Source organism: Ambystoma mexicanum, chromosome 1p (genome assembly GCF_040938575.1).
Source record: "Ambystoma mexicanum isolate Mex_15411 chromosome 1p, UKY_AmexF1_1, whole genome shotgun sequence".
In the NCBI taxonomy this organism is placed as follows: Eukaryota; Metazoa; Chordata; class Amphibia; order Caudata; family Ambystomatidae; genus Ambystoma; species Ambystoma mexicanum.
This window is the reverse complement of record NC_090921.1, coordinates 102,591,742-102,619,116: the sequence shown is the minus strand read 5'-3', so window position 1 is coordinate 102,619,116 and position 27,375 is coordinate 102,591,742. Positions and strand designations below refer to the sequence as shown.

Sequence of the window (27,375 nt, the reverse complement as noted above, 5' to 3'; positions counted from 1 at the left end):
TTGTACTATTTCCCGAGAGCAATTCGAAACATGAAAAACCATCTAAAATTCAGAACACACCTAAAACCTAGCAGTTCAACTCGGAACCGGATGAAAACTGAGCAACACTTGCACCGGTCGGAATGAACACACACGGCACAAGGCGGAGGACTAAAGAGTACCACGAAAAGTGCAGGGAGTTCGAGAGACTTAGAGCTCGATCCCCATGGAGGGCCTTAACATGGTCTAAAGAGAGAGATGGAAAGGTGGTAGGTGCACACCGGTTTAGGCCAAAGGGAAAAACGGGTGAAGAAATAAATTATCCAGTATACTGGTTGGGGGGTAGGGGGATCGAGAGCACTGTCTCTAATTAGCCCTGCAGACAAACCTACACAGAGTAAACGAGGGAGGTCCTCTGTCACCCTAGAGCACCAGTACGCAACACTAGCAAGGCCGCGTATCACAGGGGGCCATAGCATAGGAGGAAGGATGGAGAGCCGCTAATAATCTCATCCCTCTACTCGCACCTCTCAAATTCTAAACTTAACACAACCATACCTATACTGCACAAGAACACACTGCAACAACGAAACAAACCACACAATCTTGCACAACAGTACACGACGGCAACCGACCGAATAATCACATCCACGCTCAGCGAACGGTGTAAACCGGACATAAGCTGCCAACAACACATCACAGCACTCTGAAGCCTTTTCCCTTAAGTCCTGCGAACTTACCCAATCCCCTTGCTTTTCAGATCCGCCAGAGCGCCAGGGGACCACTCCGGTGGTGAGGGTGCGTGCTGGTGCGTGGTATAAATATCCTTCAGCAAAACATATACATTCGGTATGATAAGAAGGGGTAAATTAAAAACATTATTTAGGATTTACAATCGATTAATGCAAGAAGTGTAACCGTTGATAGTTCTATAGTGCATAATGGTTAGCCAATCTTTTACAAGGTTGAATCATTACAGCACTTTGAAACCTTTGGTACAAGTTTATGCTCATAATATTTCTCCTATAAGCCTATATGGAATACAAATCAACCTTTTAAGATGGTTAGACTAGGGGGAACTGTGAAATGTGTTCTTAAATATTGTATGGGCAAGCCAATTAAAATAATTTGATCAGAAGTTGGACTCTCCTTTCTTTATACTGTAGTCTTGGTTATAGCTGTACGTTTCTATTTGAAAATAAGTACACTAAGGAAGGCACTGTTTTCCGAATCCTAAAGCATGAATTCTAAAATTAAATTTATAAAAATAGTTTGAGGAGTTTAGAGAAATATTAATTTCATGGCCTTTTGAGATGTATACACACGAGAACTTGGAAATGGCGATGAATCACTTAAAAAAAGGCTACGCGTTGGGATTGGCAAGTGACCTAATCATTTGGAGAAATGTTTGCAGCACTAAAAATATTTGAAGTTGTATTCCATATATTTTTTTTTTTTAATTTTGTTTTTTATTGATTTTGAAACACAAAATAAAAAAAACAAGATTCGAGCATTTCACTTGTTACAACTCTGTTAGCATATGGTTACATCAAAAGAACAAAACTAGAGACTCATTATACAATTGATCGTCCTTGTGTTAGTTTCCAATCTCTAGTAATAACAGTCAGTATAACATACCCCATACCCACCCACCTCCCTCCCCATGGTTGGGCAGACATCATTGCGGCATATTTTCTCTGTTGACATGTTCATAGCGGGCAATGTTCGGTTCACTATTGTGAGGTTTCCTTGATTCTTGGGTCATAACTGTCCTGTATTTTTTGAGATTCTTGGTTCAATTAAGATCCTGTAGTGTCTTCGGGTTGGGAGTCCGTCGTCTCTGAGAGGTGTTTGCCTCGAGAATCTGACCATAAGATCTCACATTGCGATGCTTTGTTGTGTAGGGATGCCGTGATCAATTCCATTGTATAAATGTTGGTCGACAAATTGATCCATTCCTTCTTACTTGGAAACTTTTTGGATTTCCATTTTGTTACTAGCAGTGCCCGGGCTGCTAGTAATAGGTGTGGGGCAAGACCCCCGAGTCTAGTCCATTCATCCTTGTCTTTTTCCATTCCGAAGAGAACCAAACGTGCATCAATGTCTCTTTGTATGCCGTCTATGTCTTTGATCCATGCCAGGACTTCCTCCCAGAATACCTTAATGCGTGGGCAGCTCCACCACATGTGCCAATAGTTGGCTGTTTCTCCACATTCTCGACAACATCTCGGGCTCAGAGTCTGAAACATCTTGGACAATTTGAGTGGGTCGTATTGCCATCTATGTAGGAGTTTAATGGCGTCTGATTAATGTTGACTGGATAAGGATGTTTTGGATGCGTTTTTGCACATCATTTCCCATTGTTCTGGATCCATCTCCTCTCCTAAGTCTCTCCCCCATCTGCTTCTGAGATGTTCCGTGGACCCCGTGCCTGCTTCAATAAGTTCTTTGTACATTGCAGATATCAAACCCTTCATTTCAGACTTAGAATCCAAGAGTTGTTCGAATGGGGTGAGTTCTCTCTGCAGCTTTTCCTTCCATGCAGTTTTTGTGAGGACTCCTTTTATCTGGATGTATTGGAAGGTCTGGAAGAGTTATGAAGTTGTCCTTCTTCTGGAGTTGCCCTACCCTTTCGAGTCCCGCCTCGTACCAGGATTGGAATCTTCCTACTTCGGGTATGTGATCGTTTATACCAGGGGACCATAAGTGGCTAAGTGGGGACGGCCAGGTGGTGATCTTGTTCATTGCTTTGCTTGGTTGCCAGATGTTCCAGCTGGTACTCCGTATCGGGTGGCCCTTAATTTTCCATTGTATTCTCTTGCTGTCAACACTTATTGCAATTTCTTAATTAACGTTGGTGTTCTGGGTTTTAGGCTAATATTTTTAGGGGCAAGGTATAGCAGGACACCTTCAAACCTGCCATTTAATTCGGAACAACCATACAGTCCTACTTCCATGTAGGTTTGTGGAATGTAATGCTGCTGCAGATGGGTCAAGGGCTAAACGTTGTTAACTAGATTTTGTCAATAACGTATATTTATTTTAAATTCCTCATTATTTCAGTAGTGAAATTTTGTGTTTTTATTTATTTTTAAATTATTTAAGCCCAAAGGTTTTATCCAGAATGAATCCATTATATTGCATGTGACAAGTAATGGTGTGTGTGTGGTTTTCCTAAAGTTCCACGTGGAGGTAAGACTTCAGTAAGCTATCCCAGTAGGTTGTAGATTTACCCCCCCCCCTCCCAACTCTTAGTTTCAGTCTGTACTAAAGGACCTTGGCTTATCTTAAGAGGAAGATGTGAACTAAGAAGAAATATACAAGAAGGCTTAACCAAATTTGGAGATCCTGTTACATAACTTATTAAGGGGACAGAAGCAGTGGCTTAAGTTGGATGTAAGAGGGGGTTGTCCTGGACACCCCTACGTGCACTCCAATGCTCTGGAGCGACTTTCTGGAAGGGTAAGCAATACCTTTTTCCCCGACATACCTTAGGTTTGAAGAGAACATTTGTGGTGGATGCTCCGCGATGTAGCTCTAAACCCGACCTCCAGATTCCTTGGTCTGCTGACGAAAGGGAGGACAATGGATGGATTCTCTCCACAGCAGTCTCGAGGGAGGGCTTCTGGCACAGCTCTCATCAACTTCTTTGGTCATTCTGCGGTTTTGGTGCCTTTTTATGGAGTATCAACAAAGGATTCAATTCCCCCTATCAATCTTATTTGGTTCCTACAGTCCCGTGTTCCGCTGAAGGGGTCTGTGCGAGTTGGATCAGATCTCTGAAGTGTCCTTGAGAGCTCAGCAAAGATTTGGATGGATTCGGCCTTTCCACGACGATGCATTGGAAATGGGCAGCAGGTCTCCTGGTATTGGGGTTCCACAGGTCTGGAAACTCGCAGGAATAACTCGGGAGATAGCACAAAACAGGTTTGTCTTGGTATTAGTTGTTCCCACCAGTCAAAGGGAAGGAGTTGTCTCTTCGGAGTTCCTCTGTCGCACAGAAAATGGGGTTAGGACACCATGTGTCGCTTCACGGTGTTGCAAAGGGTCTGCGGGCATTTCTAGTCGTCTTTGGTTACTTTAGTTTCCAGTGGCCGACTTGACTTTCACTCCAGGAACCTTACCTTTTTATACAGTTCCAGCACTCACTCACTCAGTTTACAGAAAGGGGCCCCGATGGGGAACTGGTCCTATTTAGGCACTCTGGCAGACCAAGAACTGGGGGGCCTGCCCAGACCCACTGGAGCCTAGGCGGGGACACCCAAGGGTTCCTGGCAAAGCACACACACACACAAAGGCCTTCCCCTCCTTGAATGGTAGAAGGGCGAACAAAGAACAACCACGCTAGTAATGGTAAAAAAAAGAAGGGAGGCCCCAAGTTGGTACTTGAGTGCCCCAATTATGAGGCGTGCCTTTTCTAGACTATGCATCAAGAACGTGTAATGCTTGCTTGAGTTTGCACTGATACCAGAGGGTTTGGCGCGCTGCTATAAATACATGAATAAAATTGTGTACTACCGTGGCTATGGACGTAGCCTGCAGTAGAAACGTTACACAATAGTTGGTAGAACACGTCCACTGCCACCAGCCATAACTAGGAGATTGTCTTTGACTAAGAATGGGAGCAGAGCGAAGGGACTAGGTATCCCTTTGGCACTCCACCTATGGTGGGGTGTGCCAGTCTCTCGGACTATAACTCTTTTGGGAGAGAGATCCTTAAAAGAACTGTAGTTATTCTAGTATACATGTTAGTGCAGGGTGGCTGAGAGGAAGTGGAGGGCAGCAGGTACACCCGCTGACAAACTGACCTGCCTCCTTCTCCAAAGGCAGTACAGACTGACCTCACCAAGAAGAGGGCACCCATCCAAGCACGCGTCTCTGCGGCATCTAACAAGTCGGCCGAACTTTTCAAAATCTACAAGCAGCTGGCCACTCCTGCTACAGTCTCCATCTCTCCTGTTCCCTCCCAGGCCCTCTGTACGGCATTGGCTTCTCATTTGATCACTTAAACTCAGGACATCCTGTTACCCTCTCTTCCTCCACTCCTAGCTTGCCTGTGGCCACCTCTTCCCCTCCCTTCTCTTACCTTGTTCACACCGACAATGTTTCTATACAAGTCCGATCTATGAAAGTCTTGTCAAAACGGATTCTTCCCTTCCAGGATCATTAAGGACCCCATCGACGCCCTTGCTCCAGCCTTGGCCGATTTCTGCAATCACTCTTTTGCCCCTGGAACCTCTTTCTCCCCCTAAGCACTCCCTTGTGCACCTTCTCCTAAATAAGCTCTTTGCCGATCCTTCCTCTCTGGCTAACTATCGCCCAATCTCCATCACTCCTTTCCTGGGAAAACTCTTGGAAAAGCTGGCCATCTCCCAACTTAATCTTCACACTGAATCTGTTTGACCACCAGTCTGCTTTAGAGTGGCCATAAGCACAGACACGGCTCTCCTGAACATCTGTGAAGTCCTGCTGTCTAACCTTCCTTCTGTCCTCATTCTCCTCAATCTTCTGCCTTTTGATACAGTCAACCATGCCATCTGCTCAATCACCTCTGTGATAACCTGGGTATCCCTGATCAGGGCCTGGCTAACCTCCTTTCACACTGATCGACCCTCTGGGGTCCTCTCTTTCTCTCTCCCTCTGCTCCCCCCCCTGTGGTCTAATCTTTCTCCCTGGCTTTTCAACCAATACTTGGCACCTTTTGCCCACTGCATTGCTGCTCTCTGCTCCAACTTTCAGTGTTATGCGGATGACAACCAGCTCTCTTTCAGGCTCCCCTCGGCCGCCTCTACTCCATCTCTCATTCTAGACTGTAACTCCGCAATTCAGGAGTGGTGTGCCATCAATGATCTCTGCCTTAATTGCCAGTAAGTTGGAGATCCTGCTCATCGGAACACCATCTCCCTCCTTTCCTCTCTGTCTGGCCGCCCACTCTGTGCCCTTGCCCTGCTACTACCTATGAGGCTAAGAACCTTGGGTTCATCTTCGACCCCATCCTCCTTGCCTCACTTCAATGACGTCTCTACGAAGTCAAACTATCAGCAGCACCCCCTCTGAGGTATTCTTCGTTTCCTCGCTTTCCCCCAGAAGCTCAGTCTCCAGAGCTCTGGTCCTCTCTAGGCTGGACTATTGCAACAGCCTTTCAAAATCTTCCTGCCTCTACATTCCAACTTATCCAGAACAGGACTGTGAGTCTTGTCATTGGCCTCAAGCCCACGAAGCATATCTCTCAAGCTCTGAAATCTCTTCATTGGCTCACAGTGGCGGCAACGATCATGTTCAATACCCTGCATCATCCACAAGGCTTTCTGGGGCATGGTACCGCACTACCTCCAACTCTTCCTAAACATCTCCCTGCTTGAGCTCTCCACTCATCCACCACCAACTGTGAGGGTCAGTCGCTTTTCCAAACGGAGAGTTTGGGGCAGATATCTATTTTGCGGCGGGGGCCTCCCTCTGGAACAGCCTCCCTGCCTCTATCAAACTGAAGCGGAACCACCTCTGGTTCCGGAAAGCAACTCAAGAACTTCCTCTTTCGCTTCCGCCTTCTCTCTTCCTCTCCCCTGTTGATGATCTGTCTACTCCATGCACTGGTCACCTGGCCACCCTCTGAACCTGGGCCCAGGTCCCTGCATGTCCAGTTGCATCTCGCACTGCCTCTTGGCCCCCCAGCACTTATCTGTAACCCTAAAGTCCCTTCACTCTGCACTTATGAGCCACCCGTTGGCTGCACCTTTTGACTACCTGCACTTCTCCCCCTCCCTCCCTCCGCACTTCTCCACTTCCATGCACTTGCAAGATCTGAATGGTACAAGGCCTAGTAAGTTTTTGTCCACCCTCTGTTCAACTCTCCCCCCGCCCCCCTTTTGTCTTGTTTAGCCTAGAAACACCTTTGTACAGGCGTGTTATGAATGCCATATCATATAAAGAAAATCGTCTCAAAGTAGGACCCTAAGGGTCTCCAGCAACACTGCCCATAAGTAGCTGCGTGCTGCAATAGTAAAATACAGATGTCTCTGTGTTATGGAGGAAAATCAACTGCATAGGACAGGTAGAATACAAAGAATAGAGTTCCAAAAGACAGAGCCTATAAGAATTAATGAGTGGAAAAAGGCTCCACTCATTCAGGATTCCAGGAAAGGGTCCAGAAGTCAAGCAAAAAAGTGCTGGGGTCTCACTAGGAGAGGGGATGAAGCATAACCATGATAAATCTCCCCAACACTGTGTAATCTAGCTTTGCCTTTAACCGAATTCTATACATTAAAAAAGATAATTTCCAAGCTACTGATGTGACAGTGCCCCCTTCTGCACAGCACTATGCTGCTTCGACACACATTTACTTCTCTACATGCACAATAAAGCTTGCAAGTTCATGTGAACTTGCAGGCATACCCTTTTTAAATGTGCATTTCTTCTGGCAACCCAAAAAGCCAAACGCCGGCCCTTGACTTAAGGATGGTTACTATCCAAAAAACCTCTGGCTTCACCTGCCAGCTTGAGAGCTAGAGTTCAGTCAGTTGCAGTAAAAAATAAAGTGCTCTGTAGGCACATGCTAGAAAAGCTACTTGCGTGAGACTTTCTAAAGCAGTTTCCTTGTATAGCTCATTTGTTCTACTTTACTGCCACAGTGTTGCCCTCTATGGTAATGGGCCAGTTGTGATATTTCATGATAGGAAGGTCTGTTGTATTCCTTCCATCTTGTGAGCAAGGATGGTTGACATTCCAACAAGAGCATTTATTTTCAGCCGAATTAGAAACGGCCAACTCTAGCAATTGAAAGAAAGTTAAGCTTGATGGACGCTTTCGTTTATGAACTGTGGGTTCCTCTTGCAGAAGGAGAACTATTACTAGGTTTTCGTCGTTGGAAAGAGGAAATGCTACTAACCACTGCATCCTCTCTATAGTGAATAGATGTCCTACGTGTTTCTCAAGAGATTAGATATCACATGGCAATGGTTCTATAAGGCATCCCTTATTTTGGCGAGTTATTCTTTGTTCACAGTTTGCACATGTTTAAATATTCAGACCAAGCTGGCGTTATTATTGCCAGTTTACATTATGTTTGGTTCACATATCATTGCAAATGATCAGAATACTCACCTAGATCATTGCTTCTTTCCTTTACGATCCCGTGAAATCATACCTGTGTCTAGTATGCACACTTAGCACATCATTGTTAATTTACCTTGTGCTTACTTAGCCCATCAATTTCAATTATGTCCTGTTAGCACACTGTGGTTGCTTTCCCATTATGTTCAGGTAACTTGTCTTTGCCTGACTTGGAATGTAACCCTGCCAGGAGCGTTTGCCTTCTGAGGCCAGTACCTGCAAGAGGAACTTGTTCTCAGCGGATTATGTGGAGAGGAAAGCTAGTCAACTCTGTGCACCGCAGTAAAGAATCTTTCCCAAGCAGTATCTGTTGACTTGCAAGATGGCTGCGGCAGATGTCCGCTTGCAGGTCAGTAAGAGGCATATTGAGACTGAGCGCTACAATCTATTAACATGGGAACTTCTTTTCTTGGCAGACACATTGTTTGTAGCTCCTGGAGTGGCCCAATGTGTCCCATGGCTGATTTGCAGTATTGAACATTTGTGAAGCTCCCATTCAACAAAATGTTTCCAGGCGCCACAAGGCGAGGTAGGGAGGGAACATGGGGAGTAAATAATAATGACAACAGAAAACAGTAATATACATTTGTAGTCCTACTAGGCCTTGACGTACAAGTGCAGTGAAAAGAAGTGCATGAGATAGGAGGCAGGGGTTGGGGGTGACAAGATATGGGCAATTGCTGTGAGGGCCTGGTAGGGAAGTGCCAAGAGGAGCCAGGGGAGGAGGCCGCTGGCAAGTGCTAGGGCGGAGGAATCCCAAGGGTGGGATGTACAGCTGAAAGGAAGGGGGGGGCACAAGAGCAGTGTTTTGATGGTGTCCACTGGGAAGGGAATCTGAGATTCATGAAGGTTCTGGCCGCCAGTCTCGGCAGCAGTAGGACGATTAGCAGGGAAGGGAAAGAGGCAAACGTTTCGAGAAGTTTTCGGAACTTGAGGTGGTCAGGCTCGAGTCTGAGAGTGGAAGGGAGGCTGTTCCAAAGAGAGGCTTTCCACCCACTCTCTGTTTGGTTGGTGTTTGAGCAGTACCTAGATTTTCCCTCGTCATAGATCCAGTACAATGAACAGATCCAATGGGTCTTTGCACTGATGTAGTTTTAGTATTTATACATGTATGCAGTAACTACATTCCTATTGGGGAAGGAGGTGAAAATCTGGTCTTTGTGATGAATCCTCAGCACAAAGCCTAGTTTTTCAAGCGCCCAGTTACCTCAGGGTTTGGTGCTCGATACAAATACAAATGAACAAAAATGACTTCGTACTAGTGTAATGACCGGTTTCTGCCCATGTTGGTGGATGACCAAAGACCAACTCACCTAGAGTGCTCCATCCTTAAAACCCACGCAAATCCTGTCATTGCCCCTATGCTATAACCAACACAAATCTGACCATTGCTAGACAAGGTGTGCCTGCCATAAATAGTTCCCAGCTGCAAATGTTCATCAACCTTCCAATTCTATTTCCAGCTTGCTCTCTGGGTAACAATATCAGTATACTTTGTCAAATCCCATTGAATTGCCAGACTGACAAACCTAGGTCACCTGTTTTTTTTTTTTTAGTTTTTTTTTTTTGTTTTTTAGTCCCATTCAGCTTAGTCTGAGAACCTGTATGCTCATTGTTTTCACAATTCCTACATTTTCGGCTGTAATCAAACCTTGTGTTTTTTACGTAATATTCCCAGTTTGTACTATGCCATGTAATTCTAGTTTTATTGTTGAGGTATGTTTTTAGTTTGGGAGTTCAAATCTTTCCCTGATTTGATAATCCAGTATTATCATATTTTGCACAGTGTCCCAGTAAACAATCTATTCTTATTTTGCCTAAATGCAATTTATTGTTGGACAATTCTGGTGCATTCACCCTATGCTGTACACAAGTGCAGTTTACTGTTCTACAATTCTAGTTACCTCCCCATGTAGTCTCAGCCATCACAATCTAATTTATTCATATATTGACAGTGTTAACATCTCATATGCCCCATTTGACTATCCCAGTGTATTCCCAGTTTGGCACCCAACATGCTCATAGTTAACAGAATTAGTGACAATAACTGCATATTCTTAGCTGAACAACCCCCACCCCCTTCTCCCACTTTGCCCAACATAGTATAGTCCTGTTTTGCCAAACCATTATACCCCTACATATTAGCAAAATCTAAGTACATCCCCCAGTTTCTTAATCCCCACATACGCCCATGTTTGACAGTAGGGGGAAGAACACAGTGAAGGAAGCAGAGAAACAGAGCAGGAATCTAACTGGAGGGGGGAATGGGGCAATTTGGTAGGAAGGGATCTACAGGCAACCATGGGAGGAAACGGCGGGGAGCAGATTAGGGCTGGGCGATATGGACCAAAAGTCATCTATTTTCTTTTTTTTTGGCTGAATCGCGGTATATATTTTTCTATAGTTTGTGGGTTAAATGGCCGCCAACTACATGTGAGATGTTGCAAACACCTTTATTTATAAGACCTTCATCAAAATAAAGTGCAAATACAGGGTTCCTCTTCCTGTTTGAGAATACACCCAGCTGTGTAAATATCAAAATGTTCTGATGCTTGTTAATCTGCTTAGAATCACATGCTGGGCATAGTCTGACATCCAGTGGTCACTGCGGAGTATTGCATTTAGTTTTTCGTAGTCGAAAAGGGGACTTCGACATAGGCATGTCTGTAATACTATCCCTATAGTGACGTGCAGTGTACCCAAAATCCCTCACGCGCCGAGGTCCCTCAGATTGTTTTTTTCCGCCCAGAACACTGGTCGCCTTAATGCGGAGCTCGTTCGAGACAAATTGCCAATACCATTTATTCGACCCTTGGTCGTTTTTTGAAAGTTATCGTTAAATCCTACCCTCCTTCGACGGCTAAGCTGTCTCACCGCCGATCAAGATCTTCTACGGCAGTGATTTCGACAGAGGCGATCCTTCGGCGCTGTCGAACACGTGGCCCAGCCTTGCCGGCCTATACAGTAGGGAGAGTGGGCGTCGTGGGACACTTCTGTTTTCTTTCTAAGAATGCCTTTCTCTTTCACCCCCCTCCCCTTTCCTTCGGGGTCGTTATTACTTAGAACTGTATCCTCCGCTATGGAGAGGACTCCTTTCAGATTTTGCCTGCGCTGTAGCAGCAAATTCACGTGGAAGGATAAGCATAAGTAGTGTAACCGCTGCTTACCCCTCGACCACAACGAGCACGGCTGTGCAGCCTGTAAACTTCTTCGCCCAGAGACTTTAAAGGACCGCAGGGTCAAGAGGTGGGCAGTCTACGTTATGTCTAGAGCTGATTCCTCACCCGCCACCGAATGTGACAAGGGGGACAGTGATAACACTACCTCCGTATCAGAGGTTGTTGACCTCTCTAAGGAGCATTCCCGCTCCTCTGCGTCTGTCCCCGGCCCGACAAGTTCGGCTTACCTCCTACTTATGGGGATGTACACCCCGGCGACGTTGACGCACATAAGAAACATAAACACACAACCCACCGCACTCCTTCGTCTAAGTCGAAGAAGGCCCTAGCGCCAATAGAGACGCCGGGCCTACCGGCAGCCTCCGCCGACTGCAAGGGTCGCAAACCCTCCCCGCAACCGCATAAGCGACTAGCGACTGGGTCACCCACAAATAAGTGCGCTACCACCAAAACGCCAGACGACGCCTCGACAGAGTTTAGTCGTCGAGAGCGTAGCGCGAATAGTCTCCACTGACGCTCAGTCGGACGGTGAAAGAGCCGCCGAGCCCCGCTCACAAGGCCAGGGAGACGCTGAAGCAGACGGAAGGCAGGCAGCAACCTCCCACTCCATCGAAAGAAGGACCTAGCCCACAAGAAGGTTTCTCGGAGGGCGAAGGGAGTATATCCCCCACGCTATGGGAGAGATCTCGACGGCTACAGGCGGAAGAGCTTCCCTTTTATGCCTCCAGACCGTTCTGGTTTACCCCAGTGGACTTTAGAAAGATTCCAATCATGTATGAACAAACTAGATAGATTTATGTCCACTCCTGAACAGGTAACACCCAAGAGATCAAGAGAGTTACTTCAGGAACACCCCAGGGCCAACTACCCAAGACTATTTAACCCACTTCAAGAGGAGGTTAATACATATGACCTCACTGAAGAAGACTCTCACTTTCAGGAGCATGAAGAGTGCCTAAATATTGAGGATCAACAAAACCCTGAAGAAGGTTTTGAGGAATACCCAGACATGGGTGGAGGGGGCTTCGAAGAAGACCCAGACGGAGGTTGCTCACAGCCTTGGCAGTCTCCAGGAGCGTCAACAGACCCTGACGCTCTGGATCTGTCCTCTCCGCAAACCACACCAGTCAGAAACCTGTCACCTATAGACGACCAACCCACTTTCAATGCGCTACTACGTAAAGCAGCAGCAGGTTTTGAAATTGATACAGGAGAAATAACTCCAGAAATATACTTTGTGGAGAAAATCCTTAAGGAGAAACCACCTACTAGCCAGGCCATTCCCCTTCTCGCCTCAGTTAAGAGACGACTTATTCCATCTTTATCAACAACTGCGTTGGTTAGAGGGGTCAACCCGCGAATTGAGAACATTTTTAGTCCCTCACCCTCGGACTCATTATACATTAAGGGTCACTCAATACCTGATTCCTTGGTAGTAATCACCACAAGGAAAAGGGCAGGAGTTCCGATATCCACTAGCAAAGCACCCCCAGACAAGGAGGGAAAGAAGCTTTACGCCCTGGGAAAGAGTATTTCAGCCTCGGCAGCTTTCTCCACCAGAATTGCAAATAACAATAACTTACTGGCAAGCTACGTTGATGCCCAATGGGGATAGTTACGCCAAGACCTCGAAGAAGTCCCTGAGCCCTTACGAACTCGCTTGATAGCCACTGTAACAGAAGGTACTCTGGTTAACCAGAGCATCATTAAGAACACGCTAGATGCTGCGGAGGCGGCTAGCCGGTCTGTAGTACAGGGGGTACTTCTCAAGCTGCATGTCTGGCTCCGGAACTCGGGTTTTAAGCCAGAGACCCAGGCGTCACTCATCAACAAACCAATTGAGGACTCAAACCTGTTTGGTAAGGCGGTGGATGACGCACTGGAGACAGCTAAGAAGGATTTCGATACCCTAAAGACTCTAGACCAGATCTCAAGGCCTCCCAATAAGCAAGGTTACGGCAAAAGATGCTTTTTTCGTGACCAACGACAAAGCCAGCAACAACAGTACTCCACAGCAGGCCACTGGTCCTCCACTCAAGGAACCAGCGGACAATACACTCAGAGGACAACGTCGTGGCAAGGGAAGAGGTCGGGGCCCCACTCCTAGAGGTTCCCCGGCTACCAACACCGGGTCTTCTCCCATGCATCGCCCTTCGGGGGCCGGTTAACATCTTTTCTACCAGCATGGGAGGGAATAACAGACTGCTGGGTATTGTCAACCATAGCCCACGGTTAGTGCATAGAATTCAGTCTGTCCCCTACGTTCAGACCCCCAAGGAGAAGACTCCTATCTCTAGAGCACCTCGCCATCCTTCTTCAAGAAGTCGAACTGCTACTAGAAAAAGGAGCAATAGAGGGCGTGCCTCTATCACAGGTAACGAAGGGTATTATTCAGTGTACTTCCTTGTACCCAAAAAGGATTTAACCATGCGCCCTGTACTAGATCAGCACCCAGTGAACAAATTTGTCAAACCTCAAATTTCGTATGGTGACTTTGCAGGAATTAATTCTCCTGCTATCTCAGGGGGGATTACATGGCAACACTGGACATGAAAGATGCATACTTTCATATTTCAATGTTGCGAGCGCACAGAAAATAACTCGGGTTCATGATAGAGGGCAAACACTACCATTTCAAAGTGCTACCCTTCAGCATAGCGTCAGCGCCGAGGGTATTCACGAAAGTACTGGCAGCAGCCCACCTGCGCAGGTTGTCCATCCCAGTATACCCTTACCTCGACGATTGGCTCATAACAGGGGATTCCTACGAGACATGCTTCTCAAATACCCAAAAGACTGTAGACCTTTTCTTCCAACTGGGCTTCTCCATCAACGAGAAGTCGTCCAGCCTAGACTCCAGCCAGGTCAAGCAATACCTAGGGGTCTAATTCGAACAAAGGACAGCCTCGTCTTCCCCTCCAATGAGAGGGTCCAAAATATGCTGTTTCAGATCCCTCAATATGTCGCCGGTCGAGAGGTGACGGTACGCAAAGCAATGCGATTGCTAGGAATGATGGCGTCATGTATATATTTGGTACCTCACGCGCGATTGCGTTCAATGCAAGAGTGGCTCATCAGCCAGTGGTGTCAGGCCAGCGGACAATGGGACTATCTAGTGGTGGTCTCGCAGGCCTTGGTTCTCTCGCTGCGGTGGTGGTCGAAGGAAAACCTTGTAATAGGGAAACCATTCGCCACCCCCGCAGTGGAAGCCACTCTAACCACAGACGCATCCCTCACAGGATGGGGGACTCACCTATCCCATCAGACTGCACACAGAGTTTGTACTGCGAGTGTAGTGTCCAAACACATAAATTTGCAGGAACTACTGGCGGTCTTCAAGGCACTGAAGGCTTTCCAGGCACACCTTCAAGGGGAGACAGTGCTGGTCCTCACAGACAGCACCACAGCCATGTACTACCTGAACAAGCAAGGGGGCACTCACTCTCCAGGACTGTCCAAGCGGTCCCAGAACATCTGGAAGTGGGCTCTCAGACACATGTTCCTGTTATCACAACATGTACCTGGGGAACTCCATCTGCTGGCAGACGAACTCAGCAGAGACTTCCCTCTGCCTGCAGAGTATGAATGGCGATTACGAGAAGACATTGTCTCCGACGTTTTCGCACAATGGGGCTTCCCAGAAATAGATCTGTTCGCAACTCTGGAGAACACCCAATGCCAAGACTACGCCTCCAGGTACCCCCAGAACCGCTCCAAGGGGAACAGTCTCTGGTTAACATGGTCAGGGAAATTTGTTTACGCTCCTACCCCCCCCCCCCGACTCACCTTCTCAACACGATAGTGCACAAGATTCACCAGGAACCAGTTGCCATGATACCAGTGGCCCCTATGTGGGCCCGGCAACCCTGGTTCGCTCACCTAATGGAGATGTCACTGTCTCCACCAGTGAAACTACCTTGCTCGTACAACATGCTGTCACAGGACAAGGCCAGAACGCTGCACCCATGCCCACAGACACTCAATTTAGCAGCCTGGCTACTGAGGTCATAGAATTCGGACATTTACAACTCCCTCAAAGATGCATGGACATCCTTAAAGAGGCAAGGAAACCGAACACTCGTTACTGCTACTCTAGCAAGTGGAAACGGTCCGTCATCTGGTGTAGAGCGTAGACCATCAACCCCGTTGACTGCTCTCCCACACAGATTGTTCTTTATCTGTCTCACTTAATAAACTCGGGGTTAGTCTTCTATAAAAGTTCATCTAGCTGCACTTTCCGCATACTCCACGTCTCAACATAAGGTGTCATGGTGGAAAGTTCCAGTTATAAAAGCCTTCATGGAGGGAGTAAAAAGGATCCACCTCCTATATCTAACCCAGCTCCCGGATGGGACCTAAATGTGGTACTAACCAGGCTTATGGGCTCGCCCTTCGAACCCATGCACAAAGCAACACTTAAGAACCTCACTCTTAAAACTGCTTTCTTAATGGCTATCACCTCCATTAGGAGAGTAAGTGAACTACAAGCGCTCTCTATACTAGACCCCTTTGTAACAGTTCACAAGGATAAGGTGGTTCTACGCACGCATCCTAGGTTTGCACCAAAATTAATTTCTAAATTCCATGTCAACCAGTCGATAGAACTACCAACGTTCTTTCAAAACCCATCAAACTTGGGTGAAAAAAGCCTGCATACACTTGATGTGCGCAGAGCGGTCATGTTTTGTATGGAAAGAACTAGACCACTGAGAAAGACTAGTTCTTTGTCTCGGTGGCAGCAGGAAGGGAAGGAGATGCAGTTTCAAAATCCACTATATCGTTTTGGATTGTCCAATGCACCACTCTGTTTCCCTCTTGCTAAGAGAGAACTACCCTTCAAGCCAAGAGCACATTCTACTCTAGGCACTGGGGCTTCCGTAGCATTCATTGCAAATGTCCCTCTTGAGTCCATTTGCACAGCGGCAACCTGGAGTTCTGTACACACCTTTACAAAACATTACTGTCTAGATGCCCATTCTAGATCTGATTCCCAGGTGGGACAAGCAGTATTAAGACATCTTTTCTCTACTGTTCCTTCTCACAACCCACCTCCAACTACTGCTCGCTAGTCCATGCACAGCATGTGATTCTAAGCAGATTAACAAGCATCAGAAGACATGCATTACTTACTGTAAAAGCATTTCTGATGATTGTATCTGCTTAGATCAGGGGTGCACAACTGATTTTGACAGAGGGCCGAAAGTACCTGACATGAGGGCTATAGTGGGCCTAAAAGTGGGCGGGGCGGTAGGCGGGACATGTCGGGAGGCTTTTTCAACCCCCAATTTGTATTAAACACTTGGAAAAAATGTTTTTGAGGGGTAACGATTTTTATTGCATTTTAAACTTACATTTTGTACTACACATTTTCCATTGTTATCATTTATTTCGATTTAGTTATTGTATATCATCTGTTTAAATGATATATATTTTATTGACCCTTGATTGGACATTCCGTTATTTTGGACAGCTATAGTTTGCTGTTTGGGTTGCCCAAGACGAGTATGGCCTTCGTTGAGTCAGGTTTCCTCAAAAAAGCAAAGGATGTACATCTCCTAACTGTGCCTGTTTTAGCTTTATTATTAAGTTCACTCTTGGAGTGCAACATTATGCCCCATGGCTCCAACCCCCAACCAATGCCCCATGGCCCCCTCACCCCCAACCAAACACTATGCCCCATGGCCTTCTCACCCCCAACCAAACACTATGCCCCATGGCCTCCTCACCCCCAACCAAACACTATGCCCCATGGCCCCCTCACCCCCAACCAAACACTATGCCCCATGGCCCCCTCACCCCCAACCAAACACTATGCCCCATGGCCCCCTCACCCCCAACCAAACACTATGCCCCAAACACACTCAAGCATGCACCCAACTCTCAAACATACACCATGCACCCATACAGACCCAAACCCCCCAACTCGGCACACAAACTCTGAAGCATGCACCCATACATGCATCTCAACATACACAACACAAACATACAAAAACAAACATTCATGCACACCCGAGCCCCCCAACTCGGCGCATACACCATGCCCCCATACAGGCCCGAACCCCCACCCCCTCAACTCAGCACATTCTCAAACATGCACCCATACAGACCCGAACCCCCACCCCCCAACTCAGCACACACTCTCAAGCATACACCATGCACCCATACAGACCCGAACCCCCCACCCCCCAACTCAGCACACACTCTCAAGCATACACCATGAACCCATACAGACCCGAACCCCCACCCCTCAACTCGGCACACACACTCTCACACATGCACCCATACAGACCCGAACCCCCCACCCCCAATTCAGCACACACTCTCAAGCATACACCATGCACCCATACAGACCCGAACCCCCCACCCCCCAACTCGGCACACACTCTCAAGCATACACCATGCACCCATACAGACCCGAACCCCCCACCCCCCAACTCGGCACACACTCTCAAGCATACACCATGCACCCATACAGACCCGAACCCCCCACCCCCCAACTCAGCACACACTCTCAAGCATACACCATGAACCCATACAGACCCGAACCCCCACCCCCCAACTCAGCACACTCTCAAGCATACACCATGCACCCATACAGACCCGAACCCCCCACACCCCAACTCGGCGCACACACTCTCAAACATGCAACCATACAGAACTGAACTCCCCCACCCCCCAACTCGGCACACACACTCTCAAACATGCACCCATACAGACCCAAACCCCCAACTCGGCACACAAACTCTGAAGCATGCCACCCATACATGCTTCTCAACATACACAACGCAACATTACAAAAACAAACATTAATGCGCACCCGAACCCCCCAACTCAGCACACACACTCTCAAGCATACACCATGCACCCATACAGACCTGAACCCCCCAACTCAGCACACTCTCAAGCCTACACCATGAACCCATACAGACCCGAACCCTCCCACCCCCCAACTCGGCACACTCTCAAGCATACACCATGAGCCCATACAGACCTGAACCCCCCCCAACTCGGCACACACTCTCAAGCATACACCATGAACCCATACAGACCCGAACCCTCCCACCCCCCCAACTCAGCACACACACTCTCAAACATGGACCCATACAGACCCGTACCCCCCAACTCGGCACACACTCTCAAGCATACACCTTGAACCCATACAGACCCGAACCTACCCACCTCAGCACACCCACTCAAACATGCACCCATACAGACCCGAACCCCCACCTCCAACTCGGCACACTCTCAAGCATACACCATGCACCCATACAGACCCGAACCCCCCAAATCGGCGCACACACACTCTCAAACATGCACCCATACAGACCCAAACCCCCCCAACTCAGCACACACTCTCTCAAACATGCACCCATACAGACCCAAACCCCCCAACTCAGCACACAAACTGAAGCATGCGCCCATACATGCATCTCAAAATACACAACACGACATTCAAAAACAAACATTCATACACATCCGATACGCCCGACACACCCCCATCCCCCATCTCAACATACACAACACAAACATACAGCAGAACATACCCGATACACAAACATACAGACCACTTACCGGAGACGTGCTGGAAGGCAGGTAAGCTGGAACGCTGGCGAGGTAAGTGGAATCGTACTACGGCTGGCGTGGCAAGCAGGACTGAAATGCCTTTCCGGCATCAAGCCTTACTGGCCACACCAGCCGTAGTGCTGGCCCTCCGTTGGTGCAGCACACATGCACTACGTGGCTCGTAGGAGCGACGTGGTGCGGATGTGCTGAGCCAATGACGGCCAGTGTTTTGTCCGGGCCGGAAGACAACAAAGACTTTCCTAATGGTGGGCGGCCGATGCTGCTTGCGGGCCGCCCTCCTTTAGGAAAGTCTTTGTGCCTCGCGGGCTGGTCAAAAGAGCATGGCGGGCCGTATGTTGTGGACCCATGGCTTAGATTCACATGCGCCCACCCTTTCTCCCCGCTCGGATGGAAGGAACATAGACATCTTATTACTTTCTCTCTTTTCTGTACTCACTCGCGTCTAAGAAGGCTCCCTCAGGGCAGAAAAAATACAAACAGAGGGGCCTCGACGCATGAGGGATTTTGGGTACACTGCACGTCACTATAGGGATAGTATTACAGACACGCCTATGTCGACGTCCCGTTTTCGACTACGAAAAACAAAATGCAATACTCCGCAGTGACCACTGGATGTCAGACTATGCCCAGCATGTGAATCTAAGCAGATACAATCATCACTTACGGTAAGTAATGCATTTCTTATATCTCGATGTTAACAATATTGTCTCATTCTATATTGATTTTGAAAATGGATAATATATCTCCAAAACTCAATATATCGCCCAGCCCTAGACCAGATCACCCAATCTCGTGCAAGATGGGGAGTTGCGGGTGTGTGGCCCTAGGTCTTGGGAAAGAGCCATTCCTTGAAGAGGAGGGTCTTGAGCTCCTTCCTGAAATGTAAAAGCGAGGGGCGAGAGATGTTGATGGGGAGGAGTTTCCCGAGTCTTGGGTGTAGATGGAGAAGTCCTGTCTTCTGGTTCTTTCCTTCCTGTACCAGTGGAGTTTGTCTGCTCATATCCCTACTTCTAGTGCATCAAATTCCTAAGTAGATGCCGTATTTCTCAGTGAGATCGCTTAGGATCCCTGTGTGGCAGCCTTGTAGATGATGCAGCAGGATTTGAAGATATGCGCTTGCAGCAGGAGCCATTGCAGTTGGCTGAGGTCTGGTGATGTAGTGGATTTGCAGGGTCCTTTGAGTCATGCTGCAGCATGCAACAGGCATTTCAGAGGTGCCAGGGTATTCTCCTGAAGTCCTTCCAAAAAGGCATTGCCCCCCTACCAGGTGGGAGAGGACTAACACTTGAACAGCAGATATGACCTTGCTTCCAGGGATGAAGGGCTTCCACAGGAGAGCAGGTTAGTTACAAACCGTTTGTGTCTTCCTTGCTATGTGCTGTTGGAAGGAGAGGTGTCTATGTCAAACCCAAGGGACTTAAAGCAGGTGGCCAGCTGGGGTGTGAAGCCCCTAAGGTTCATTGCAGAGAGCCGGGTTGTTCGGTGTTGTTGGCCCACAATAGGAATTCAGCCTGGAAGGGGTTGTTTTTTAAGGTAAGCATTGGCCATCCATGTCTGGATTTCTGTTTATCACGCTGGGCATATATTCCCCGTTTGCACAAATGCAGCGTACTCAACTTTTTTATTGCAGTGTATTCACATCCAAAATTCAGTTTGCATATACACCCAGATTGGGCTGCCGGGAAACTCAAGGTCTGGTCATTCATTTTGCACAACACCAGAGCACTCTTCAGTTTGACGATTTCAAGTGTACTTCCAGCACTCTACATCACAGATGGTCTATTGCAAATCACTTTCCCAGTAATACAATCTTTCAATTTTACAATGCCATTGTATTTGTTTGAATTGAGAAAATATTTAAGGGGGATCTTTACGTGAGGAATGAGACCTGCATTAACCAGGTGTAGTGGTGTCCTATGGAAAGCAATGGAGAACCGCAATGACAAACGGCCATTACAGACATACCTATTTTACATTATGTATTGGTATGTATGGTACAGTACTTATTTGACAATTACAGCATATTCACAGTTGCCCAATCCCGGTATGTTCCTTCTTTGTAGAATTCCAGTATATTGCCAGTGTTGAAATGGTTTATAGCGTCCCAGTGGGCCCTTTTTACTGTTACAGAATACAATCTTTCATAATCCCATCATATACAGAATGTGTCAAATCTCAGTTTGAGCATTGTATGATATTCCCTTTTTGAAAAAGAGTTTGTACAATCCCAGTATTCTGAGTTTGGCAGCCCTAATGTGCTCCCAGTTTTCTCTAGCCCAGTGGAGTCGAAATGTTAGAATCCCTTTCTTTTTCCAGTTTGATGCACTGCAGTATCCCAGTATGCTGTTGGCAGTGCTCCAAATAAGATTTTGAGGTGGGAGTATTTTACTCTCTATTTTTAAACTTTGAGAGTCAATGTGATTTTAAGAGAGTAAAAATGGCTTTTCTCCTTCGCAAGAGAGTAAAATGTATGCAACATCCAGCCGATGTGTGGAAAACTGTATGGTAATCATTACTATGCGGCAGCTTTCTGCATTGTGACAGAATGCACCTTTCATTATTTCTGGCCATTTTATCTCTCCTGTATATGTTTAAATGTTGAAATCACAAAAACCTAGCCAATTATATAGTAAAGCATACATGAATTTGTATTGTGTTTTGAGATTCAATAGCAGAATTGTCTTTTGATGTTTAATGAAAGTCCTTATTTCTTGGAGCTATTACCTAATGGTATACCAATGTTATGATGCAACAGTGCAGAGAGGCAAGGGCTCCATGCTATATTCTATATCTAATCTAGTAGTCAAATGGTTATTTATAGAGCTCTTTTGGCAAAGCGCTGTCCATAGAACATATTTATCACCATTACCACCAAAGTCGGTACTCCTTCATCAACCTCGAAAGGATGAAAGGCTGAGTTGGACTTTCCGGAATTCGAACCCGCAACCCACAGATCACGCAGAGATTGCAGCAACAAGTGCTCAACCGGATGAGCTATCTTATTGGCTAACATCCTTCAGAGGTTGGTTAACCGAGTATCGACTGAGGTATAATGATCACAGTACCTAGATGTATGACGAACCATTTATGAAGCGCTACATAAAGTTAAATACCTATCTGGATTATCACAGGGACAGGTTTTGCTGCGTTTCTATTTCAACTACCAGTGCAACTTTCATTTGTTTGTTTTTGAACAGCACTTGCACTTTCTTGAGAGTCAGGTTTTGGATGTTTTATTTGTAGTCTTGAAGATTTGAGATGCTAGAATACCTGTGATCAGTGTGATGACAATTACTCACCCTTGAGCAAAAACTCTGCTGCCACTGACCATTCATAGTAATGTACCCCATTGACTGCAAGGTTGAATCAATGTAAACTAGACTGTGCAGTCATCATTTTACACTGTTTTTTATAATTAGACTTTAAATTAAATTAGAACTGTAAAAGTGATCTGCCTCTGCATGATTATGCACACAGCACCAGAACTCTGAAAATACAATTGTGCAATACTGGTTTGCTTTCACTGGAAAAACAGCATAACTTGTTTAAAAAAGAAAAAAATAATTCTCAATTGCAACTTAGTTATTATACAATCCTAAAATTCTAGGAAAACATGTAGTGTGCTTCTGAAGTTGAATGGAAAGAAACCATTTGTTTTATCAGTGTGCAGTTTATTATTTTTGAAAGGCTTCGGAGAAATACATTCTGTCTCAGAGGTGGCTTGCAATTACATCCATGTAGATAAAAATCACAAGAAGCCTTCTGGTTTTTGTCAAGTAACCTGACCTTTGCACTGCCCTCTGCTCTAAACCTGTGTGTAAATGTACTCAGGAAAATAATAAAGCTAGCGTATTTACAAGAATTTCATGCGTAAAAAGGCCTGGTACTCGCCTTATCTGGAATCTGGAACCTTGGCTGTTGGGCAATTATACTTTTTTGCCGGTTTATATACTTGAAATAAAATTCCATCTTGCTGTTGCACGTTCACAATAGACACCCTTTTAAAAGGTATATTCACAGTTCAGTACTCTGAAGTACATAGCCAGTTTCCCTAACGCAATCTACAGCCTGTTTGCACAATCCCACAATAAGCCCAATAACTTTCACCTGCAAATCCCCAAAACTGCTCCAGATATAGGGAGAGAAAATTACTGCGGCAGGAACCCTGTTCGGCGGCAACTGAAAAGACATCACCATGCATATCCATGTGCACATAAGAAAGCAATGACAGGCAGTGTTATGAGGCTTGCAACACTTCCCACTCAGACCTGGCTTTCTACCTGCAAAGGACAAGGGTGTATTTGATGACTTTGTGTCGAGTGTACCTGAGCTGGGGGACCGTTGGTATAAACAGCCATGTTTTCTCATTTGTGCATCCCCTTTTTCTTTCAGAAACCACTTCCAGAGGAAAAAGCTCCTGTTGGTCCCTGGCTGGTGGCTCTGTTCGTCTTCGTGGTTTGTGGTTCAGGTGGGTCTATTTGAGAGCATGGGCAGTGAAAGTTTAGAACTGTTGTAACGGGCAGTGTTTGGCTTGTGGTGGTGTCTTCTACTAAAACCGTGGTGGTTCTTAAAGCAGTTTTCAGTTAGGAGCCCTCTTTGCAACTCCTAATAAACCTCTGCCAGGTGGACCTTGGCTTGTACCTCGCAGCAAATGGCTAGTGACCTCTGGTGTGTACCTGGCCCAGGGACGGCTAAACCTGTCCCCAGCCATCTCTCCTCTCATAATGGATTGGATTGTCTGCTCCATAAACCTACTTTCTTTATTTGAACAAAGATCTCATATTTGATATATTTATCTATATGGCAAGGATTTCTACTTGAGGCGTGCAGCATGTGGTGTGGCCGATCAGTCCCTGATTGGCAATAGAAATTGTATAAATTATAAAAAAAATTAAATGGGCCAGGCACAGCAATCCATTATGTAAGAGCCCGATGACCTGGCCCAGTAAGATTGTAATGCTTCCTCTTTTTCGGCAGGCAGCTAATCTGAGCGCATTTTAGCCGGCTGGCATTGTGGCATAATTGGTATTCCACAATCCTGCAGTACCCTGGTCCATACTTGCCTTATGGCCTATGGGAGTGTTAGACAAGAATTGATGTAGTAACTCTGGGGGAGACCACACAACACCTGTCCTCTTGGTATCCCATCTTTGTTATAGGACTACTACACAAGTTGATGGTGTCACTGAGCAGCCAGGTCTATCTCAAGAGGGGTAAATGTGAGCTGTAGCAATGAAATCCACAAATAAAAGTAGCCAAGTAACACTTATACAAGGTTTTAGTTATAGTTATTTAACAGCAATTTTTAAATAAGCATTCTTTAAAAAGGGCAATGTATGTAACAATCAAATATTCTTTTCCAGAATCAATACAAAGCTAGTAGATGCTCGTTAGAGATGCGGTCTACACACTTCCTACACCCGAGGTGACTTCACTAACTAGGACCGCAATGGCATTTATGTATCACTAGTACACTTTGTAGATTCTGAGGTTGATAGAAAGGGAAGCTTAAGGGAAGGAAAAAGGTGAAACAGGTTCTCGGAGCATGTGAGCCCTTAAATCTTAAGTCTGATAGTCTATTGGGTGTCATCTAAACACTCTTCCCACATCAATTGGCATTAAATATCACAAAATGTTATTGTATATGAATTAATACATTTCATAAAACAATCATAAAAATGATCATGGTGCATAAGACATATACAATATGTTAAAACAACACAAGTAGGAACACCACGGGTGAGTATTATTATAATAGTTCTTTAAGGATCACAATGATGTGTGTATATATCGCACCTTGATTCCTAAGCTTCACTACTTTTTTATATTAGTGTATGGGTTGTTTTGAAATACACTAATATAAAATAGGCTGAAAAACTATCAGACTTTCTTTTCGTATGAAAAAATATATGCTCACAGGGCAAGAAGTTTGTTGATCCCTATCTGTGCAATGATGTCTAGAAAAAACCTTTCCCAGCAATAATAGTTAAAAACGAAGTTATTATCTCTGAGGGGCAGTAAATGTCAAAGTCAAATGGACTAGAAGAGTCTGCCGGGAGCCAGGACAGCCAAAGTCAATTGGAGCACAGTCTATTGAGCGGATGCACTTCTTAGATAACATAGTCTTGCACAAAGCTATAGTTTGTTGAAGCAAAATCACTGTAGGGTCACAAGCTGTTACACTTGTGAAGGGTAGAGCTGAACAACTCTAGCAAAGTAGCTGCTGCAAGTCTCAACTGAGAAGAGCAAAGCTAACGACACTGACTAAGTACCCCAAGTCGGAACAGTACCTTTGGTTAGAAGAGTGGTCTCGCTTGCTTCTGTCTGGTTGCAGCGATGCAGATCCTGGGTTCCTGGTCCTCCGTCATTGGGACAAAAGGGAGGACGTCTGGAGAGCTCATGCGGCAGCAATTCGGAGGTCAGCGTCAGCTACGGGCTCTTTTCAAATCAGCGGCACTTTGCGGTTTCAGCACTTGGTAATCTGCACCACCGCGGAACTTGGATACTGGTGGGCTTCCTTCACTCCCTGAGTCCTGCACTCTGGTGTGTGGACTCGAGATCTTGTTGTCCTGCTTCTGGAGGGTCCTTGGGAGACTCCTTGAGCTTCTGGCCGGATCACAGACATTGCACTAGCCTACAAATTTCACAACCCCTGGCACTCGGTTCCTGCAGCAGCAAAGAAGTACAGCCGGTCGGCGAAGGTGTTCAGTGGAGTTCGTCTCGGGGTTAGTTTGTCCCACTAACCCAAGTGAAGAAATCTTCCCTTCCAAAGCTTCTCTTGTCGGTAAGAAAAAGGAGTTTCAGCAGAGCAGCAGGGCTTCACCAGGCAATTCAGAGGTCCAGGAGGATGCAGCAAGCTTTGTTCACGGTTTCTTAGGTTGTTCTACCCAGTGGTTGACTCGATCTTCAGTCCCAAAACCCTCGCCTTTTAAGCAGGTTTCTCCGATTCATGCACAGCCTAGCTGTCACCCGAACAGCAGGGTGGCTGTCTTGAAAGGACAGCCAGCCAGCCAATCAGGACTGGATGCATTCAGGCATTCCTAAGGACCAGAGTGTCGAAAACCTCCCTCACTTCCTGCCTTTCCAGACACACTGGAGCTGAGGCGGGTTTCAGTACTGAAGCCCGCCAAAGCAAACCGAACAAATGGCTCAAACCTGGCTTGGCACGCAGAGTAAAACCCAAGAAAGGCCTCACAAACTGAAGATTCAGCCTGCGGTAGAAAAGCACAATGGTAGGAAAATTAAACCACTGCCACCAACCATTTAAAGTAGTGAGGGTAACCTAGAAATATTTCATGAGTAGGTAGGATAAGGGTCTACTAAGTAACCCCCCAGCACTCCACATAAAATGGTTTGTGCCGGAAGGTAAGTAAAGTCAATTTCACTTTACTATTCTTGGGAGCAGTAGTTCACACAAGAAAATGTATTTATACCTTATGAGAAATCTAAAGAATTTCTCTGACACTGCACTGAAGGTGCTGTGTGTCACCATACAAAAAGTAGATGCCTATGGAGTTTATCAGACTCCAAAAACAAAGGGAACCTGTAAACCAAATCAGGTCAAAACACATGAGTGAGGAAAAAGGGCTCTCTTAATCCAGGGTAAAGTCCTAAAATCCAGCAAAAGAGCTGGGGATCTCTGGGAATTGGCACAGAACTGAGAATTCTCCCTAACCAGGAGGCTAGGGGTGTTCACTTTCCCCACACTTGCATGGCTGATTGGGAATACTGACTGGATTACCAAAGGCACCATATGGAGGAAAGTGTGCTTTGCAGCAAGTTGGCCGAGCAACCTACTTGGATGAGACACCATCACAGAGTCATGGCATGTTTAGGATGCAGGACTCTGGGAGATCTGTTGATTCCTATCTGAAGAGCTAGTGGCAGTGGCTAGGAACTGCAGGCACCATGAAAACATGCTTTTATACTGGCAAAATGTGCTGGACAAGTGCTCTAGAAAGGCTTGATATTTACTACGGCATATACTATCAATCCTACAATTCAGCCAGTATCTGAGAGCCCTTCTCGTCAAAGAACACCTTGCTAATCATTGATGGCTCCATTAAACCCTTTTCTCACACTCTGGAGCTTCTGCCCCTCTTGCTCCTCCCCCTGCCCCAGCCCAACCTAGTTCCTGCGACCCACGCACCCGATTTGTAACTCCAGAGTACGCCCCATTTATACAGTGCTCAGTTGCTTCACAGTTAGGTTTGGGCATTATAAATCTCCTGCATACATACTATTAAGCACAGGCTGGCACCATTAACATTTGTCTTGTAGGACAATGCCTGCATGTATGTGGCACAGGCAGAATGAACATGTGTTTTACAGTATAATGCTGGTATATACTGTTGAGATGGCATCGTTTTTTTCTTTGCTACCACATTTTGTACATGTATGCTCTAAAATGCCCCATGTTAACATAGCAATTTAGGGAAAATAATGACATCTCTCCTTAAATATTTAACCCACCACCACTGAGCCAGAGTGCATTGATTTGATTTACCTGATCACATTGATTACG

General features: G+C 46.3%; 1 long non-coding RNA gene across 1 annotated transcript in view; it reads left to right on the top strand.

The window, feature by feature from the left end:
- The window catches only part of LOC138566687 (uncharacterized), a 38,615-nt gene that overhangs the window by 10,398 nt on the left and 842 nt on the right, over nucleotides 1–27,375 (top strand). The window contains exon 2 of the long non-coding RNA XR_011301993.1: nucleotides 23,244–23,319. This is a non-coding gene — a long non-coding RNA (uncharacterized lncRNA). The remainder of the gene's footprint in view (nucleotides 1–23,243; nucleotides 23,320–27,375) is intronic.